Source organism: Delphinapterus leucas, chromosome 15, assembly GCF_059928025.1.
Source record: "Delphinapterus leucas isolate spDelLeu-1000000601 "Yukka" chromosome 15, BTC_Dleu_Yukka2, whole genome shotgun sequence".
NCBI lineage: Eukaryota > Metazoa > Chordata > Mammalia > Artiodactyla > Monodontidae > Delphinapterus > Delphinapterus leucas.
This window is the reverse complement of record NC_143143.1, coordinates 87,047,459-87,063,943: the sequence shown is the minus strand read 5'-3', so window position 1 is coordinate 87,063,943 and position 16,485 is coordinate 87,047,459. Positions and strand designations below refer to the sequence as shown.

At 51.0% G+C, this 16,485-nt stretch overlaps 1 protein-coding gene across 6 annotated transcripts in view; it reads right to left on the bottom strand.

Moving 5' to 3' along the window:
- Positions 1-16,143, bottom strand: part of OSBPL2 (oxysterol binding protein like 2) — a 43,540-nt gene extending 27,397 nt beyond the window's left edge. For 3 of the 6 annotated variants that reach the window (XM_022597360.3, XM_022597361.3, XM_089897146.1), the window contains exon 1: positions 16,042-16,141. The gene's annotated coding sequence lies outside the window, so the exon portion shown is untranslated. Of the gene's footprint in view, positions 1-16,041 lie in introns of all 6 variants that reach the window. The other 3 variants (XM_089897145.1, XM_022597359.3, XM_022597362.3) reach the window with 3 other exon arrangements.
- Positions 16,144-16,485: the final 342 nt, after the last annotated feature.

The following is a 16,485-nucleotide window of genomic DNA, read 5'->3' as shown; positions in this document are numbered from 1 at the left end:
AGCACGTCAACAAGGAACCACTACCTGAAGTTACTTTAAAAGCCACTACACTATACAGGGAAGCAGTGAAACGGCTAATCTGGGGGCGCGTGGACACGTCGAGAGGCAGGTTAGCTAAGGTGAGGCATCCACACGCTGGGGCCCCAACACACCTCCGCTGACGGCCACTGCAAATCTTTACCAGAAGCTGGAACAAACGGTTATAAATAAATGCAAAGTTATGTGAAAACATTTATTTCACATCAACCTGAAACCAATTTTCAATTCTAGAGAATTAAGACTGCTGTGTAAGTTGGCTGTTATCAGTATAAACTGTAATCAACTTAAATTTTCTCAAAATTATTTGAGCTCAATATTTTAGTAGAACTCATGCATATTAACTTCTCCCATCATGAAGTGCAGTATTTCATAAATGGCAAGAGACTGAAGCAAGAGGTCAACCTGATCCCAAAAGGTTTGACTTTTTATGAAAATAAGCAGAGACCCATATTTAACTGTGTGAGCCACGTAGCGACGGGACCAAGAGCTCTCCTCCAGTTCTGAGGGCAGTGAAGGAACGGGTGGTCCCGAGGGGGGATGCGTCCTCCGTCCTTGGAGTGGCCACACGGAGCTTGGTGACACCTCCAAAGCGCTCATCTCTGGGCTCCATCCTGAGCACATGTGAGCGTCTACATTATGCAACAAACTGGCATTAGGTCATTCCGCTCTTCCTTCCCCAAAAGGCTCTTCCAGAGTTTCCTTTTCCTTTCCCAATTTCCCAACCAGCCAGCAGAACCGGACACCTATGCAGCTTCTGGAAACACCCATTCAAAGCCTCACTCAGTAGCTGATGGTTGAGTTTTCTTTGGCAAATTAGAGAAGCTGTTATTACTTGCTTCTGATTCCTCTCTGATATGACAGGTCCCATCTACAACATCCTGCAATATATTTGATCTCTAGAAGCCACTAAAAGGAACCAGTGTTTCCTGGAGGAGAAATGGCTCAGTCCAGGACTCGGGTCCCTCTACAGGCAGCAGGAAGCTGGCAGGACGACTGGGGTCAGGTCAAAAGGCTCAGTCGAACCTACAGAGGTTCCCACTGTGACAACGGGACAATGTGGGCCCCGTGAACAGCCAGACGGATGGAACACATTCCATACATTTAAGTCCCTGAGTTCACAGAAATGCTGAAAAAGAAATTAACTGGTCACCACTGGATGGATGATGCCAACACAGTCTTTTGAAAACGAGGACACGACAGGAAAGCGTCGAGCCTTTCAGCGGCCTTCCTGTGCAGACTCCCTGTCCCACTTTGTTTTATTTATTTATTTGGCTGCATTGGGTCTTAGTTGCGCATGTGGGATCTTTCACTGTGGCGAGTGGGCTCTCTAGTTGTGGCGCGGGCTCTAGAGCGCTCCAGCTCAGTAGTTGTGGCACGCTGGCTTAGTTGCCCCTTGGCATGTGGGATCTTAGTTCCCCGATCAGGGATTGAACCCGCGTCCCCTGCATTGGAAGGAGGATTCCTTTTTTAAATATTTTTTATTTTTATTTTTTTTGCGGTACGCGGGCCTCTCACTGCTGTGGCCTCTCCCATTGCGGAGCACAGGCTCCAGACGTGCAGGCTCAGAGGCCATGGCTCACGGGCCCAGCCGCTCCGCAGCACGTGGGATCCTCCCGGACGGGGGCACGAACCCGCGTCCCCTGCATCGGCAGGCGGACTCCCAACCACTGCGCCACCAGGGAAGCCCCCAGAAGGAGGATTCTTAACCACTGGACCAGGGAAGTCCCTCTCTGTCCCACTTTTTAGAGGTGTTCCTGCCGATCCATGAAGGACTCAGGGTGTGTGGCATCGCCGTGTACAACCCTGATGAATTCCCATGTCTGGTCACTGACCACCCACAGCTGTGCTATCATAGACCCAGATGTGCTATGTGACAACTCTGAAGGGGTCCTGTCAAGAAAAGCAAGCCAGAACCCGGCCCTCCTCCAGCTGCAACTACCAACTTACGGAGCACAGAGAACAGAGGAGCGTGCTAAACCCCACCGTGGGGGCACGGTGGGCAAAATCCAGACTCTGGGAAAGTCTACAGGGCAAAGCCCAGCTTCTTCAACCAATAAATCACAAAGGAAAATGAGAATGACAGGGGAAGGGATACTTTGCTATCTCGACTGAGGTGACAGTTTCATGGGTGTAGACATAGGTCAAAACTCACTGTACACTATAATATGTGCAACTTAACTGTATGTCAAATTATACCACAAAAATGATACTTTAAAAAAAGGCACAGGTGTCATAATTGCACTTTTTTAAAAGAGGCTTGGGACTTCCCTGGCGGTCCAGTGGTTAAGACTCCGTGCTCCCAATGCAGAGGGTGCAGGTTTGATCCTGGTGGGGGAACTAAGATCCCATATGCTGTGCAGCACGGCCAAAAAAAAAATTTTTTTTAATATATTTTTAAAAGAGGCCTTATCTTTTAGAGCTACACACTGAAATATGTACAGATGAAATGATAGCATGTCTGGGATTTTCTTCAAAATGACTTGGGAGGATTGGGCAGAGTGATTAATGGGACAAGATGGGCCTGGAACTGGTAAACTGCTGAGGCTAGAAATGGGCTCACAGGGGACCGCTGTGCTATTCTGTCTGCTTCTCTGTACATTTAATATCTCCCGGGACTTCCCTGGTGGCACAGTGGATAGGGAGCCGCCTGCCGATGCAGGCAACACAGGTTTGATCTCTGGTCCAGGAAGATCCCACATGCCGCAGAGCAACTAAGCCTGTGCGCCACAACTACTGAGCCTCTAGAGCCCGCGAGACACAACTACTGAAGCCCTCGTGCCTAGAGCCCGTGCTCCGCAACAAGAGAAGCCACCGCGATGAGAAGCCTGTGCACCGCAATGAAGAGTGGCCCCCATTCACCACAACGAGAGAAAGCCCGCGTGCAGCAACGAAGACCCAACGCGGTCAAAAATAAATAAAATTAAATCTTTAAAAAATAATTTTTAAAAATAATAAAAGACTACATCCTTTGTTATTAAAAAATAAAATCTCCCATAATAAAAGGCATGTTTAAAGCCATGGTATTTTCCTTTTTTATATGCTTCCTCACCTGTAACACAAGTCCTAATGTTAAAAGTAAATCAATCCAAACTTATGGAAAGTCTTTAAAATGAGGGTGTAAGATGTCAGGCTGGACAAACACTGAAGTCACAGGCTGGGCCGACAGCTGGGACTGTGACACGGCTGCAGTCCCTGCGATCCTGCTACGAGGACCACGTGGTCCGACCCTCACCAAGTACCGGAGCCCCGTCCAAAAGCCTCACAGCAGCCATCAGACTTGCTCGCGTGTGCAAGGTGGAGAGTTAATCCCACCCAGAGTGCAGGCGATTCACACATTGTATCTTCTTTGTTTTGCCCAGTGGAAACTAGGCACTGCTACGGAGTATCCACACGAGAGGGCGGTGAGGAGGCCAGGTCTGGATGGGGGGGCCTCTCCCGGGTGGGGGGCCCTCTGGGGGCAGAGAGGGAAGGGCATCCTCGCTCCCCCTCAGTTTCCCCCCCACCTGACCCCCCTCAGAAAGCTTGCTGCTGCAGGACCCGCCGGTTCGCCCCGGCTGAGTGGCCTCTGACCCCGAGGTGGGCCCCGCCCCCATCCGGCCACACCCCTGTGGAGGGGACGGCGCGGGCGGGAGCAGAAGCCTCTTTTCCAACGCGTCTGTTGTGCCCTCAGAGAACGATCCATGAAGACAGTGCTTCAGGAAAGGGCTTTCTTTTTTTAAAATCAGCTCTTTCTGGTCAGCTGCTTCCTTTTCTAACTCTAGAGAAAAACACGGAAAAATAAGCTTGTGCTGGACATCTTTGCTGGCCTCCGGGGCCCCTCCTCCAGCCCCGCCCCAAGCGCTCCCTCCCGGCCTCTTCAGGGGACACCAGCCAGGGCGCCCCACTGCTGCCAGGTCCGCACAAGGTGCCAGGCCCCCCACAGGGCCCCCCAGCTCTCTTCAAGGTGCCCACTCCGACCGCGCTGCCCCGAGCTCCCAGGACCCGGCTCCAGACGCAGTGTCCACCGCCACGTACATGAAGACCTGCATTCAAGTCTTACAAGCCCATCTTTACATTTTCTTAGAAAAGCAGACCCAGTCACTGAGGAATAAGTGGCTGGCTAAGGGCCCTGGGGGTTAGTCTCCACGGTCAACTCACTAGAGACTCGAATTGCGCATTTACTTCTCTTTCGCAATAAAAAACGGGCAAGCAACCTGTAGGTGTGATCTTCACAAAGAAAGAAAAGCTCACCAATAATGTGAAGATTCTAAAGCTACTTTTGTGGTTAAATATCAATTCTGAATTTAAATTGTTCAAAATAATATAAATTTTATTTAGTAATTTAAAAATACATTAGCAAGCATCAACCAGATAGAAGATAAAGAAAGAAACAGAGGACTTGAACAACACAATCAACCAACTAGATCTAACAGACGTATCCAGAACTCCCCCCAACAACAGAACACACCTTCTTCTCAAGTACACATGGGATGTTCTCCAGGATAGACCGTATGTTAGGCCACAGATTACTTCTCAAGAGATTTTAAATGAAAGATATACAAAGCATCTTCTCTGACCCTAAGAGAATGAGTTAGAAATCAGTAACAGGTACTACGTATAAAACAGACAACTGATGGGAACATACTGTATAGCACCAGGAACACTACCTAATGCACTGTGGTAACCTAAATAGGAGCGAAGTCCAGAAGGGAGGGGATATCTGTATGTGTATAGCTGAATCATTTTGTTATGTGGTGGAGGCTAAGACAACATTGTAAAGCAACCATACTGCAATAAAAATTAATTAAAAAAAAATCAGTAACCGAAGGAAAAATGGAAAATTCACAAAATTCTGGAAACTAAGTAACATTCTCTTGGGAATTCCCTGGTGGTCCAGTGGTTAGGACTCAGGTTTTCACTCCCGGGGGCCCGGGTTCAATTCCCAGTCAGGGAACTAAGATCCGGCAAGCCTCACGGCACAGCCAAAACAAAACAAAACAAAAAAATTCTCTTAAAAAAACAACAGATCAAAGAAAAAAGTTACAAGTGAAATTAGGAAATCTTTAGAAACAAATGAAAACACTACACACCAAAATTTACGGGATGCAGTGACAGCAGTGCTAAGGGGAAAATTTACAGCTACCATCACTTACATTAAAAAAATAAGGACTTCCCTGGTGGCACAGTGGTTAAGAATCCACCTGCCAATGCAGGGTACATGGGTTTGAGCCCTGGTCCGGGAAGATCCCACATTCTGCGGAACAACTAAGCCCGTGAGCTACAACTACTGAGCCTGCGCTCTAGAGCCTGCAAGCCACAACTACTGAAGCCTGCACACCTAGAGCCCGTGCTCCACAAGAGAAGCCACCACAGAGAGAAGCCCACGCACCACAACGAAGAGTGGCCCCCGCTCGCCACAACTACAGAAAGTGCGCGCACAGCAATGAAGACCCAACACAGTCAAATAAATTAATTTTTAAAAAATACCACATTTTCTAAAAAATAAAAACAAAAACAATTCCATTTACAATACCATCTAAAACAATAAAGTACTTAGGAATTAACCAAGGAGGTTAAAGACTGTACAATGAAAGCTATAAAACACTGCCAAAAGAAATTAAAGACATAATGTGACAACCTGGATGGGTGGGTTGGGGGGTGGAAGGGAGGTCCAAGAGGGAGGGGATATAGGTATACATATAGCTGATTCATTCACTTCCTTGCACAGCAGAAACTAACACAGCATTGTAAAGCAACTGTACTCCAATTTAAAAAAAAGAAAAAAAAGATGTCAATACCACACAAAGCAGTCTACAGATTCAATACAATCCCTATCAAACCCCAATGATGTTTTTTGCAGAGACAGAAACATCCATTCTAAAATTCGTATGTAATCTCGACCCTGAATAGCCAAAACAATCTTGAAGAAAGGAGAACAAAGCCAGAAGACTCACACTTCCTGATTTCAAAACTTACTACAAAACTACAGTAATCAAAACAATGTGGTACTAGCACAAAGACCAATGGAAGAGGGGGCCCAGAAATAAACTCTCACATATACCATCAAGTGACTTGTGACAGGTGTGTCAAGACCATTCAAGAAGGAAAGGGCTGTGTCTTCAACAAATGGTGCTGGGAATCTGGATATCCACATGCAAAAGAATGAAGTAGGACCCTATCTTACACCATATATAAAAATTAACTCTAAATGGATCAAGGACCTAAATGTAAGATCTAAAACTAAAAAACTCTTAGAGGAAAACATATGGCAAAACCTTTACAACTTTGGATTTGGCAATGATTTCTTGGATAAGACGCCAAAGGCAGAGGCAATTAAAGAAAAATTAGACAAACTGGACTTTATGAAAAATTTAAAAATCTGTGCGTCAGACACTATCAACAGAGTACAGAGGCAACCCCAGAATGGGAGAAAATATTCGCAAATCATACATCTGACAACAGATTAATATCCTGAATATATAAAGAACTCCTAACACTCAATAACAAAAAACAAATGAGCTGATTCAAAAATGGGCAAAAGACCTAAATAGACATTTCACCAAAGAACATACATACAAATGGCCAATAAGCACATGAAAAGATGCTCAACTCACTAAACATCATGGAAATGCAAATCAAAGCTATTATGAGATACAATCTCACACCCATTAGGATGGCTACTATCAAAAGAAAAAAAAAACACAGAAAATAACAAGTCTTGGTGAGGATATGTAGAAACAGGAACCCTTGTGCACTGTTGGTAAGAATGTAAAATGGTACAGCTGCTGTGGGAAACGGTAGGGCAGTTCCTCAAAAAATTAAAAATAGAATTACCATGTGATCCAGCAATTCCACTTCTGGGTATATACCCAAAAGAATTGAAAGCAAGGTCTCGAAGGGATATTTGTGCACCCAAGTTCACAGCAGCATTATTCACAATAGCTAAAACATGGAAGCAACCCAAGTGTCCATCCACAAACAAAAGGATAAGCGAAATGCGGTCTAGACATACAGTAGAATATTATTCAGCCTTAAAAAGGAAGGAAGCCCTGTACTATGCTACAGCACAGATGAACCCTGAGGGCATTTTGACCAGTGAGATAAGCCAGACACAGAAAGACAAATATTGTGTGATTCCACTTATCTGAGGTCCCTGGAGGAGTCAAATTCATAGAGGCAGAAAGTAGAAGGTGGTTGTCAGGGGCTGGGGGAGGGGGTGGGGACTTGGTGTTTAATGGGTAAAGAGTTTCCATTTTACAAGATGAAAAGAGCGATGGGGATGGACGGTGGTGATGGCTATACATACAACCACTGAACTGCTCGCTTAAACGTGGTCAAGATGGTGATTTTTATGCTATGTGTATTTTACCACAATTAAAAAAATTTTTTTTCTCATTTTATTTTATTTTTATTTATTTTTGGCCGTGTTGGGTCTTCGTTGCTGCGCGAAGGCTTCCTCTAGTTGTGGCGAGCGGGGGCTACTCTTCGTTGCGGTGCACAGGCTTCTCCTTGCAGTGGCTTCTCTTGTTGTGGAGCACAGGCTCTAGGCACGTGGGCTTCAGGAGTTGAGGCGCGTGGGCTTCAGTAGTTGTGGCTCACGGGCTTCAGTAGTTGTGGCTCGCGGGCTCTAGAGCGCAGGCTCAGTAGTTGTGGTGCACGGGCTTAGATGCCCTGCGGCATGTGGGATCTTCCCGGACCAGGGATCTTCCCGGACCAGGGCTCGAACCCATGTCCCCTGCATTGGCAGGCGGATTCTTAACCACTGCGCCACCAGGAAAGTCCTGAATTTTTTTAATTGGAAAAAAATACATTAGCAAGTAGGACAAACAAGAAATGAACAATTATGCACAGAACTCCGCGCTCTGGGTGCCAAGCTTACACAGCAGTACTCTGGAAAGGAAAAGCTCCACTGGGAACTTTGATAGATTCTCAAATGACAGACTCGCGCTAAGAAGGGCCCAAACCCCATCCAACACTCAAACCTCAGGGTATGTTTCTCCTTCTAACGTTCAGTGTAATGCAGCATAAACTTTGCAGCCCATTTCCACCAGGAAAGGCAACTGGCCAAGTGAGATCAGGGAGCTGAAGAGCTATGAGGGCAGTGGCTCAGGGCGGGAGGCGGGTTGGGAAACTGAGGAACAGGGCGTGGAAGAACTGGCCAGGAGACCCGCAGAGAAGATTCCACGAAGCCTGGTCCCACCCCCTTCCCCCACAGGGTCACACTCAGAGGGCGGTCACAGAGCAGGTGCCCCCAAAGAACTGCAGGTGAGACATGGCCAGGGCCTCAGCCAAGCAGCAAGCTTCACTAACCGGACACTTGCTCAACCCACCGGATGCAGAAAACTGGGTTTCCATCAAGAACGAGTCAGAAACAGAAGCAAGCAAGCAGCAGCCTTCAAGAGCACGGTCCATCCGTAAGACTCTCACTGCCCCACAGCTCTTAAGGTCAAGGCCAAACCCGTCCCAGAAGCAGACAGGCCCGTGCACAGTGCAGACAGCAGCAGCGTGCCACAGGCCAGTGACAGAGCAAACCAAAGGCACTGGCGCCTCCCCAAGGGCCTCTCCTTCCCAGGGAGTGGCCTGACAGGGACCACCCTGGCCACGCCGCCTGAGGCTGGCCTGTCACACCCCAGAAAGATGCTATGGTGATGCCTAAATGTTACCAGAGCACACAAGCTGGGGTGCCCACCAAAAATGTGGAACCAGTGTCACCTCTGAGTGTGAAAACCACAGAGTTTAACACGCAACGGACACAATTATTATCAGGAGGAATTAAGAACTGAAGGATGGGGATGGGAAAATTAAATTGGGAAAAGTGAAACCGAGGCTGCTAGGTGATGGGAACACACCCTGAGGACAGCGCCGGCCTGGGGAGGCTCTCCCAACCCAGCCGCTCCCGGGAAAGGCACGAGGCCCGGGGCGGCCACCACCAGCCCTGGGGCCTCCAGGAGGCCTCACCCTCTCCACGGGGCAGTGCCACTGAGGGAGGACAGTGCTTCCTGGCCACACCTCCATGGTCACTGACTGTTTCAGTGTTTCAGTTTTGAGATGTCCACTTTGCAAAGTAAGCCCACCTGGATGCCTAACGACCCCTGTCCTAGTCACGCCCACCATGCCACGGTGCCCACTTTCTTTCTTTTGTAAAAGAACAAAACTGGGGCTTCCCTGGTAGCGCAGTGGTTGGGGGTCCACCTGCCGATACAGGGGACGCGGGTTCGTGCCCTGGTCCAGAAGGATCCCACGTGCCGCAGAACGGCCGGGCCCATGGGCCATGGCCACTGGGCCTGCGCGTCCGGAGCCTGTGCTCCGCAGCGGGAGAGGCCGCAGCGGTGAGAGGTCCGCGTACCACAAAAAAAAAACAAAACAGAAAGAACAAAACTTAACTGGAAACAAACACTCAACCTGTACAGATTCCAGAGCCGCATTGCAGAACCTCCGGCCATGCTGGAAATGCTCGGACGTGCTCTGCCCAGGGCAGTGGCCACTGGCCGCGGGTGACCTTAAGCATTTGAATCAAGTGGAGAGGAAGCCAATGCTTCTTTCTCTGTGATGCGACCCAGTTGAATTTCTTCCACTTCAACCGCCCACAGGTGGCAGGTGGCGTCCATCCTGGACAGAGCGCTCTAGGGCCTCACTGGGCTGGGACACCACGGGGGCCCTAGGAAGCTCCAGTGGCCCCACCAAGCAGAGGGAGGAACGTGGGAAGGAGGCGGCAGGCGGAGCCGGCAGTGCTTGGCCTCCGCGCACAAGTCCAGGCGGCGGCAGCAGGGCTGGCCCGGTTTCCGCAGCCTTCCACAGCCAGCCACGGATGGAGCGCAGAGAAGGGCATCAGGCCAAGCCTGCCCTTTATTCTTATTCTCAAAGCCACCCTGGCTTTCTCACCTTGTACTCACTGAATGTGCATTTTGCTAGCTGCTGAAGAAAGATCAGGCCTTCATATTCCTGTGTCTGTAAAAGCTTAGTGGTGGAATCAAATGAATGCCCCGACTCTATTCCCAGCGAAGCCTCTTGAAAGGGTGGCTGTCATCTGCAGAGCGCCCGCGCACGCGTGTCTCGGTGACCACGGGGAGGAATCGAGTGGCCTTTTGGACACGGGTTCCTTATACTCGAGCGGAATCCGGTTCAGCCCATTTGTGCATGAGGCTCCATCAGAGCGCCATTTTGAGGGCAAAACAAGTAAACGTGTGTTTTCTGTCTGTGTAGCTTTAACAGCACCGGCCTTCTGCAGGGCTGCATGATCTTCGTGACAAAATCAGCTGCCAAATGCTTCAGGGAACTTAAAGCTTCTTCCCTGAGGGTGGGTGTCAGCGTCGGGGGCCGGAAAAGCCTACCCCCAGGAGGCCTCCCGTCTCATCCACGCCAGTGAGCAGGTTACAGTCAGCACACGGACTGGCCAACGTGCTTAGGGGTTCAGGCAAGAAACTGAAAGCTTCCAGACCCGAGGAAGGTAAAGGAACCTCCTGCTGTGTAAACAACTGCATTAATCGCCCACTGTTTGCCATACTCCACCCCAATGGGGAGGCCTTGAAGGGCAGGCACAGGGCAACCAGCCCGGCCCCCGGGAGCGGCCACGGGAGCCACACTTCCTGCCGGGACTCGGCAGGAGCCTAGAGCCCCACCCACATCCTCGCTCACGACAGATTCCCTCCAGCCCCGTGCCACACCCCCACCCCGAACCAACTGCTTCCTATGCAACAGTGAGCACCGAAGACGTACCACGCATGTCGAGGAACACGCTTTTACAACCCAGCACAGAGCACTGCAAACAAGTACCGCATGAGATGAATGGATGTTCTTTAGTGCAGACGCGTTTGTCCGAATCAACCTCATCATTCAGGAACCCAGAGTAAAGCAGAGTGTTTTGAATGCAGCCTGGGGAGTGGGTGAGAGAGCTCTGAACAGGGAGCCCATCCATAGCCTCTGGGCCCGTGTTCAGAGAAAACCACAAGAGCGGCAGCTACACCAGAGGCAGCGCGCTGACAGCCGCGGAGAAGGCAGACCATTGAAGTGCCCCTCCCCACGGCTTGTTCATCTCTGATGAGGACCAAGGGCCCGGACGCAGTGGGGCAGGATGCTTCAGATGCCACCTCCATCACAGGGCAGGGTCCGGTTTCACATCCTCGCCCTTTCGCCCACTTCCCTCTCCTATTCCAGGTCCTTCACGTCGGCTCTCGCCCAAGTAGGACCTGCTGAGGGCCCCTGACTGGTTTCACCCTGCTGAGAAATGTATCATCTGGTGTCCCGCCTGCCCCAGTCACCCCTAACCATGCTTCCTGAGCACTAACGGGGTGGGTGTTTAAACCAAGGTCAGGGAAGTTCACAAATTTCTAACCACCCCCTCGCAAAAAAAAGAGAAACAAATAAAAAGAGAAAAATTGTAAAATTCTGTTTGTGTTCATTTTCCCCCAGGAACACGACTCAGACTCTTCATTCAGTTCTCAAAGGAGGGGGTCCCTGATGCAAAACAGGTTAGCACCCCATGGCGGGGCTGGGCCGTGAGCCTACATTTTTTACAGAGTTCCGCAGGTTTTTCTGGTGAGAAGCCTCAGCACCGAACCCACAGTGCCCTACCTCTGAGACAGAGCCCAGGGCAGCGCTCTGGAGCCGCCCCCACCCCGGGACCCCCCTACCCTCTCCCTCGTGTGTTAGAACACGCCCCACAGTTAATCTTTAGAACACAGGCACTGGTGCCTCACTGGTACCAAGTCAGGGACAGGATGGCTCTGGTTCTCCCGGTCGCATGTCGGACAGGGCGCCCCCCGGAGAATTCTGTCACCGCGAGAATTCTTCGTGGTGCTCCTTTCCCCCCTCAGAGTTTCACAGTTTGGCCATCAAATCACATGCTTACCTGGTTTAAAGCGACAGCGGAAGTCACTTTCCAGCCAAGCACAGTGGTACAGGCGCCAGGTCACAGCTGATCTTTTCTCACAATCAGCCTTTCGTTTGTTCAGTAAAACACACAGCCTCCCCTGCCCCCATGGCGACCATCGTCTTTTATAGAACCTGGATTCAGGACGACTTCCCTACACGACCATTCCTCATGCCAGGCTCTCCCCCAAGAACCCGCGTCCTGCCTGGAACAGGTGCTTCCCTGGGCACTTGTTAAGGCCGGTGGTCCCACCCCTCTGGTAAAGGCATGAGCTCAGAGGTCAGACAGGTCTGCCCAACCCAAAGCCACACAGACCATTCCCTCTGCTTATGTGACCCCGGCGCCCAGGGGTGCGGAGGCGTCCTGAACAGACAGGGAGGCTGTGTGTGTGTGTGCCCAGGAGAGAGTGCCAGGCCCTGTAAGCCTTCAACAGTGTGCACGCTCCCACCAGGCTCCCAGGCTACAGGGCCAGGGCCGAGCCAGCCAGCACTGACGTGGGAGTTTGTGTCTCAAAAGAAATCCTGCAAGAATTCCACTGATGAAATGAAAAAGTGAAGAAAGAGACACACGAACACGCGGCAGAAGTCTCCGGACCTCCGCGTTTCTCACACACAGCCCCTTCTGAAGGCGGGCCTCCACTGTTTAGCTCACTGCAGAGGTTACAGTATTTGCACCACCGGGAGATCCAGCTGAAAGATGGTGATGCTTTGAAATTCTGCCCAATGACCCTGAGTTCTTTTCTGAATTTGGAAGGAAAAGGAAATAAGTGCCACAAAGTTCACGGACACGTTGAAGTGACCATTTCATTACGCGTTTGTTAAGGGGAGCTGCAGAGCTGGGCCGATGCTCCACACACGCTTCCAGCCAGAGCGTGATACGGCTGCAACGCCAACGCCTGGGATTTATCAGCAGATTTGACTGGGATTTGACTGCAGCAGAGACACGAGTTAATCACTGTACATGGAAAGTGCATTTAAAGTGCCAACTAGAGCCTAAAATATTAAAAATTCTTAGGATTTAAGTATTTGTAAACAATCACTAGTGTTCAAATACGAACTTCCTTCCAGTCTCAATAAGCTATCGTTCAACCTTAAAGTGCACCAAGTTTCAGAAATTAAACCCCACCCCGCTGTCTGCGTTCCATCCTGAGTCCTCAGGAGAGGTGCTGCATGGGTCCAGGGGTCTTTTTATAAGACAACCCCACTTGAATAGTCATAACATAGAAATGTTACTGTAGCTCATTTCAGTAGAACTCCAAACCTACCTACCAAAGATTTCCTTAGCTTCACTTCTGCACCGCATTTGTTTGTGCCAGTGTCGGGTGGGGTCAATTTCAGTGCTCTCAGGTCTGGGACAGAAGGTCTACTCAGCACCTACTACAATACCAGAGCCTCTCAGGTTACATCTTCACCTATATTCCTGGCAATAACCCACTTTACAGGCCAACGCCCTTGAGGCAAGAGCAGATAAGTAACTTTCCTCCCATCAAAGTCAGAGAGCAATGGGGCCAAAACCTGAGAGCCCCAGGCCACCTCCGGAAAGATTCTTAAACTCTCAAGTGGAACATGTTAGCCACCTGAGGACGTCATCACAGCTTTTGCTCAAAGATGCAAGCCCTGCACACCTTATACCCACCAGAGCCAAACTCCTAGGAAAAGATACGGCCTTGGCTTTTCACAGGAATACTAAGGAAATCATTTGAAGACAGTATAAGAACACATAAAACGTTTCCAAAATTTCGCCACCAGAAAAAGAACTGTCACTTTCGTAATTAGCTGAATATAACAAGATTTTAAAAGTCGACCTAGTTTTAAGTACATATCCAAGACTCATTTGCTAGCATTTCCTGGAAGGCATGGATAAGAGGCATGAGGACGAAGGTCAAGTGGCACTTTTTAAACAGTGAAATAACACTGCTCATCAAAATGTTAAACCAGAGCTGACCCCTCTGAATGCACATGGGAGGAGAAAGGAAAGCCCTAAGTACATGGTTTACGACTTTAAGTTCACCACATTAAGTTCGCTCAGAAATGAATTCAAAATCACAACCTCATGCTTTATAGTGTGTCTATCCATCATCACCCCTCCTCCACCAACTCACCCTTTTCACACCATGAACATCAACGACTTCCTTACTAACCAGGGAACGGGGCAGCAGGTGGGGTATTTCAGCAAAATCTTGGATAGCCAGATAGAGAATTACTACTTTATTTTAGAAGAAATAAAATGGTTTTCTAAACATTCATGCTCACCCAAAATGAAAATCTATCAGTTATGTGTGCTGCAAGAAACAAAGTTCTGACACACAGTAATGCAGCACAACTAAATGTTCCACAGAAAAATGCTGAGGGGACCTTGTAAATGAAAACGTTGGTTTTTAAAAGGCAGTAGAGAGAGGTATTTAAGGGTGTAGACTCTGGAGCCAGACTGCCTGGGTTCAAATCCCTGATCCATAACTAACTACTGTGTGATTTAGAGTAAGTTACTTAACCTCTCTGTTCCTCAGCTTCCTCATGAATAGACAAAGGATAATGGAACTAAGAACAAGTCTTGTAGTTTGTTGTGAAAACCACATGAATAAAGTGAATATAATGTGCTTATAGCAGTCCTGGAACAACACTTGTCACGTATTACTGTCATCTTAGATAAGAGCTGTTATTAACAGAAGGACAGGTGAGGCAAACGGGAAAGGTACATTCTAAGGAGATTCAGTCATCTGCGTACTAAATGACAGCACCCTGCCAGGCGCTGCGCTGCGCTGCGCAAGGAGGAAGTGCAGCCGATAAGGTTCCCGTCTTCATCAAGGGGGACGGGAACGAAAAATTTGGAGCACCTACCACAGGCCAGGGACTGCTGGAGACAAGCATTTCATCTGCTGCTCTTATCGGCCCTGCCAGGTAAACGGCACATGTCGCAGAGGAAGGAACTGAGGCCAGGAGAGATGGGAAAACACTGCCAAGCGCACAAAGTCAGCAAGGGCCTTCGCTCTGCCACCAGGGCAAGGAGCCACAAGGACGGGGGTCCCACGACACCTCTGCTCTCCAGCTCCAGTGGATGGAGAGGTCCCGCAGCTTGCAGCCAAGCATGTAGCGGGCATCCCAGAAATGTCTGTTGAACTGAACCGAGTGAGATCACGTCTCCAGATGTGCACGGGCAGCCCCAGAAAAGGGACCAGTGCAAAAGCTGCTGGCTGCCGGTCCAGAGCTTGTCCTAGACTGACCCGTCAGTATAAAAACCCCAGGGACAGGAACACAGCTTCCGGGGAGGTGACCCTCACACTCAAGAGGGCCAGGGACATCGTAACACCACCTGGTTGCTTCTCCCAGAAAAACCCGGGAACACTGATTGGTGATTACCCAACAGTCCTGTTCTGGGCTTATAAAGTCTCAAGATTTATTCTGCTGATTTCTGGAATGTAACTGGAAACAGAAGGAAGCTTTTAAAATCAGATTACAAATCTAATTGATCTAACATATGTGTTAGGTAAAGAGCTCTCCACAGCAGGTACAGTCTGCTAAGGTTGACAAAAACAAAACGAAGAGCAGTGGAAGGGGTGGACACGAGCACAACACCTTGCAGGGTCGAGACAAACCCACAGGTGGTCGCCCGGGCAGGGGAGCGGAGGGAAGGCTGCCCCGCGAGCAGGGACACTGACTCTTCACCCTGGACCCTTCCTGACTGGTTGACCGCGGGCGCCGGCTACCTTAGACACAAGGGAAAGTCGGGGGTCCCAGCGCCCCTGCCCATCGTGGCCCCCGACTCATCCCTGCCGCTGAGAGGGGCGCCCGGGCCAGCTCTCCAGCCGACTTCCGGGTGCGGTGTCCGGCAGTGCGGCCCGGGGCCGCAGTTGCCCGGCGACGCGGGGTCCGGGCGGCCGCCCGGTATCCAGGCCCGCCGCCCCCGCCGCCGGCAGCCAACTTTCCTCCCAAGTTTCCTCCGGGCCGGGACGCGGCCGGCGGGCGGGCGGGCGGGCGGCGGGGGGCCGGCCGGGCCGGGGCCGGGGTCGGGGCCTGGCCGGCGCGCGGGGGTCACGGGGCTCCGGCTCCACTCGTCCCGGCCCGGCCTCCCCGCCACCCGCAGCCCAGGCCCGCCCGCCCGATGCCGGGCGCCGTTCCCAGGCAACTCGGGGTCGGGGTCCCGGCCGGGTCACTCACCTGGACCGCGATGCCTCCAGCGCCGACCGAGCTCCGCTGCCCGCCCCGCCCCGCCCCCGCCCCGCAGGCCCGCGACCCACTGACACCAAGGCGGAAGTGCGGCCGGCTGCCCAGTCGACTGACAGCCGGCGCCCGCCACTCACTGCGCCCGGCGCCGCCGCGTCGGCCGCCGCCCGCCCAATCAGCGCCCGGCCCGAGGGCCGAGCCGGGAGGCGGGAGTATGCTAATAGCACCGCCTGATCGGCCCCGCCCCCCGCCCCATGGGAGTCCGGCCCACGCGGAGGAGTGACGACTCGGGTAACCAATCAAGGCAGGGGAGGCGGGGATATGCAGATATTGACCCGAAAGGGGCGGGCGGGTGGGAGGAAGGGGCGTGGCTGGATGAGCTGAGTTTACAAACAGCGAGTCGGGTGGCCGGGGCGCGGGTGCGTGGCGCGCTGAGTC